We start from the raw sequence: 5,431 nt of genomic DNA on the forward strand, positions 1-5,431 counted from the left end.
AAAAGAATAGAAATGGGACAGCAGCTAATTCAGCGTTTTTACCAAAAACGGACGATCTACAGTAAAATCTAACAACACCACAATGTTCTCCTCGAAAAACCACTCAAGATAGCCTCAAAAATCACCAAAATCGGATCTAAAATGGCTAAGGAAACAAGTCTCAAAAATTCCCAAAATCAAGTTCACAAAAAGGGTCTGGCAGCAGGTGTTTTTTGAAAATTACCTCAAACGGGGACTCCAAATCACTATCCGAGATCACCAACGCGTTGTCCTCGAAAAATCTCACAACTTAGCCTTTTGGATCACCCAAATCGGTTGAGAGATGAGAGAGAGATGAGGGTTTGAAGTTTGAGAAATATGGCTGATTTTTCTGCATTTATTGCAGAAAATCTGCAATTTTCCCAAAACTTAAAATTCCGACGGGGTGCTCCGAGCTCGTTCGGAATCCCGTGCACACAAACAAGATATGCAACCATACCAAATTCGATATTTCAGACTCAACGGCGCAGTCGAAATTTCCATCAGAGGTCATTTCGATAAAACGTGGGTCCCACTTCCAAAAGTCCTTTTAAGTCAAAACCCACAAAAGGGCTCGGATAGATATCGAAAACCTCCAGACACAAAATAAGGGTCAATCTAGACCAAACTCGACATTCCAGAGCTAACCACGCTGATGGNTGAAGTTTGAGAAATATGGCTGATTTTTCTGCATTTATTGCAGAAAATCTGCAATTTTCCCAAAACTTAAAATTCCGACGGGGTGCTCCGAGCTCGTTCGGAATCCCGTGCACACAAACAAGATATGCAACCATACCAAATTCGATATTTCAGACTCAACGGCGCAGTTGAAATTTCCATCAGAGGTCATTTCGATAAAAAGTGGGTCCCACTTCCAAAATGACCCTTCCGGAGCTGATGGAATGGTCAGAATTGGATTCCGATGTCATCTTCTTGAACTTTTGATCGAAAATGATCGTTCAAGGTTTATAAGCTCTAAAACACAAAAATTCACACCAAGACCAAACGAACGACTAGGTGACCGAACTGTCAGTCCCAGCAAGTCATAAATGACTTGGGGTTGCTATAGGAACGCTCTAAATGACACACAGAAGGCAAGACACAGAAATGACCAAGAGGGTCATTACAGAATACAAGTTGTATGTTGAAATCAAGATTTTATTTTGAAATGCAGCTATATAAAATCTACACCAATCCCATATTTGTTAAATTTCAAATCGAAATAGAGGGGATGTTCTCATGTTTAAGAACAGGACAAGTAGGTATTGATGGGTCAATCATAACATACATCGTTAAGGAACGTGAAGTTGAGAATGTGAATGAAGCAAAAGATTATGAGGTTACGTTTAATACAGCTGTTGCCAATGTTCTTTGTGCATGTGGTTTATTTAACCTGGAGGGCTTCCTGTGCAGGCACACATTAAGTCAGAATGGTTTCAAGGAGATCCCACCTCACTACATTCTTTCACGCTGGAGAAAGGGTATTCACCGTAGCTATGTTCTTGACTACTGCTGCAATTTTATTGACACCAAGATTCCAGTTCACAGGTATGATAATTTGTACAAGTGTGCTGTGAAGTTGGTGGAGGAGGGGAGAAAATCACATGAACGATACAAGTTCACCTTAGAATTGTTGGGGGAGATATTGAACCAGAGTTAATTTGCAAGATCATAACACTCTTTAGCTTCTTAAGAAGAGCTGTGAAATATGTATGTAGTCATACTGAATGTACACTTGTAATATTTTCTTTAAAAACTGAATGAAAAACAGAGTCACTGGTGATATCTTAATTCTCTTCGATTTCTCAACAGCTTTTTAGTATCTTTTTTCCTTTATCATAATTTTAGATTGAGCTCTTAACCACGAGTAACATTCAGATTTAAAACTTCATCTTTTACATGTGCCCAATATGAAATATTTATCATGGAAAAGGTAGCTATAACTAAATTTATACTTGTTACGTATTAACACTTAGAAGAGCAGAAATGCTTAGCTTTTGTAGCTGCCAATTAGTCCCACATCGGAAGAATCTAAGAAGAAGACAACAAGAAGATGGTACAAAAACAAAGGCCCGAATTTTGGATAAGGCATGCCTTTCTCGGCCTTTTGGCTAAGATTAAGTGCAGTATTTGTTCTTATCAGTTTAATATTTGATATTGGTTCACATGATAGTAACTCAATTATTTAAGTGGAGGGTTCATCAAGGTAGCTTGCTACCTGGGCTCTCATGCGTTGCACTACTTCATGGGCCTGGCGCACCCCACCAAATCTAGTTCAATTTTTTAAGGCCTAGTTTAATTTATAAATAAGCCCATCAAAACATGTAATTTTGGTCTAATTGCTATTTTTACTGTAACAATGTTCCATCAGTTTACATTGTGTCGAGTCTGAAAATTAGGATTTAATCTTTCCAGTATAATCTTAAGAGAGATCGAGTGAAGAAAATTCAGATTACCCACTTTATAAATTGAGGAGTATTCATTTAACCTGAAGTGTCCAAGTTTTCGAAAGTGTAAAAAGCTCTGAAATTATTTTGTTGCACAGAGTGGGTATGGGTATCAGAGGTGAAATTTGTAGCCTATCAGATCTTGGAATTTGGATGACTGAAAACTTGAGTGCAACGCAAATGTCGGCAGGTTTAACAAGACTAATAGCACGCAAGAAAGCAGTCAGAAATTTGGTTGAATAATTTACAGTCATAATAATGTATCTTATATTAATATTGCATAAAATCACAGTAAAAGGACTGAGGCTATTAAGAGGCTATGAACTGATTGATTTTGCACAGGAAAAAGGTGACGCATCTGAAATTGATAAACAGCTTTGATACACAACTCCTCTTTGTTGGAATATCAACGCCAGTGGGATCAACTCAACATTCAGAGACCAACACATAAATACAAATTAACTTGAACATCCTATAACACCACTAGCATAAAAGACGTCTGGATGAAAGTGTCGAGGGATAGAGTTGCATTGCTGAGCCTGCTGCAAATGCATTTTCAAAGAATAATTGTTGACCTCCAAAGATGACCATGAAGTCAGTAATTAATATATTAACTAAAATCTCAGACCAATACATTACCCTGAGTGATAAAGTAGTATTTCTCAACCCAAAAAAATAAAAGGAAATCTCCAATGTTTTCTAAAGAGAAAGTCTGCTCTAAGATTCAGCAGTTCAAAGGTTAAGCATATTTTCGAAATTCGATTTTGCAAATATTGAATTATCTTCATGCAAGGATCAAATGGCATTCATTAGAGAGGTTTAGCATTTAAACATTTGTTGTAAGAACGTTGAACACTCTCTCTTCTATTTTGTTTCATGTTGCTAATATATAGCAGTACTTAATTTTCTGTTAAGAGCATTGTGATTAGCTTCCATCTTTCTTCTTAGCGAAGTGTATGCTAGCCTTTCCTCAAGGTGCTACATATATACCTTCTGTAGGAGTCTTTACATTTCAAAAATTACATCTCCCATCTCTTAATAAAATCTTTCTTTATCTTTCTAAATCTTTAGTTTTACCACGATATCCTTTAAAAGCTTGTCCTCAGATGCAAGACTTCTGAATAAGACTTGCATTAAAGGCACTAATATCTTAAAAAAATAATAATTCTGATCTCTTGAGCGAGGTCAACTCGCGAACATGAGCAAGTGACGGATCACTCCTTTTGCGCCAATACTGTTGCGAGACTGGTACTTGACGGCTCACGAGCAACATATAGACAAAGGTTCCCCATCACCCCCTCGCTCTTTTTTGAAGGCCCTTTCAATTCTCTTTCTAGTATGCTTCCTCCATATATAAGAACACTGAACGCCCAGCTTCGCAAAAAGAGGAGGAAAGAGCGTAAACACTCTACTCTAAAAGTTTCAATTGCCTCCCTCTCTCTGCCCTATAACTGAAAAAAAGGAGCATGGCGAAAAGCCAACCTTTTTTCTTTTTTTTTTGATTCGTTTGATTAGGGAAGATCTTAAATACTGAATTAATGAAATTACACCTATATCGCGAAAAAGAGCTGCTTTAGCTTTAGCTCGCACCCTTTCTCCTATGAGGAAAATCACTCTTTCCGATTCATGTTTGGCCCTTCCTGGGTATGGATCACAGTATACCAACGACTTTGTCCTTGAATCATTCTATTTCATATCCGCCGATCTGTGAAAGATACCAAGGAAGAGTAAGATAGATTTAGAGTCTTCTTTGTTGTAATTAAAAACACATCTCCATTTATAGTGCGTTGAAGCAATAAAAATAATATATGAAGCTGCAGCTTTTACCTCGAGAGTTCTCAATTGCTCTTGATATTGAGCAATCAACTGCTTCATGCTGGTTCACTTCCTGGATCCTATCATCATTGTGCTCCTTTTGACCTTCAGCATCATATTTTCCTGGAAAATAAACGGAGAATATAGAAAAATGATAAGCAAAGGTCAATAAACTAGTTTACAACATATACATGAGTAATTAGAGAGTGCAAAAAAGAACTTCCATCCTGCAAATTCAAAACATGTTCTATTAGTTTATCAGAAGTGCAAAAAAAAAAAAAAGTACAAAGAAAATTGAAATAAGGAATGATAGTCAAAGAGGAGACCTTTGTAACAAAAAGCCTTTTAACACGAAACATTATTTATTAGAAAAACATGTCACCATATCATGAGAAAATCTAAACAAAAAATATATTTATGAGAAAAAAATGGCAATGTGAAGTGAATTCATATTGCCTTGTCCAATTTATAAGAGGACAACCTGCATATGAAACCCTCGTAAATGAATGATTTTAAAGGTTGAAATTAAAAAGGACCAATTGTGATTAAACTTCATTAAGAAGTGGAAAGTGGTAAGTTCTAACTATGCGTTTGGTCTATTTTAGTGAAGGGAAAAACGGTTTGTTAATTTGTTATGGATATTCGTAATCTAACTTTTAAGTTTTAACTTTGAGATTTTCTTTTTTAGAATCATACAGAAGATAGAAGATAGAAAATGAAAAAAATATAGAAATAGATATTCTAGAGTCGTCACATTTTTTTACCCTTTATGGGTGCTCTCTTTTGTAATTGGCACCGTATTCATTTTTTTTTATGATACAAACCCTAAACTTTTTATTTCTTTGCAAAGCAATAAAATAATACAATCATAAAGAAAAAAAAGTAAGAATAATAATAATAATAATAATAATAATAATAATAATAATAATAAAAGAAATGATATTATTATTTTACCTTTTTTCTCTTATATAGAAATGAGACTTTTGGTGTACGAACACCGTAATAGATTGTTGTACCAAAAGCAAAGTAAGTTGTACAAATTCACACTATTTGATAGACACGTGGATTCAAAAAAAAATTACTCTCTCCGTTTAAAAAAGAATGACCTAGTTTGATTTGAAACAGAGTTTAAGAAAAGAAAGAAGATTTTT

General features: G+C 35.4%; 1 pseudogene; it reads left to right on the plus strand.

The window, feature by feature from the left end:
• The first annotated feature begins 2,108 nt into the window (after nt 1-2,108).
• Nucleotides 2,109-2,283, plus strand: LOC125861079 (U2 spliceosomal RNA; annotated as a pseudogene).
• The last annotated feature ends 3,148 nt before the right edge of the window (nt 2,284-5,431 follow it).

Source organism: Solanum stenotomum, chromosome 3 (genome assembly GCF_019186545.1).
Source record: "Solanum stenotomum isolate F172 chromosome 3, ASM1918654v1, whole genome shotgun sequence".
Lineage (NCBI taxonomy): Eukaryota > Viridiplantae > Streptophyta > Magnoliopsida > Solanales > Solanaceae > Solanum > Solanum stenotomum.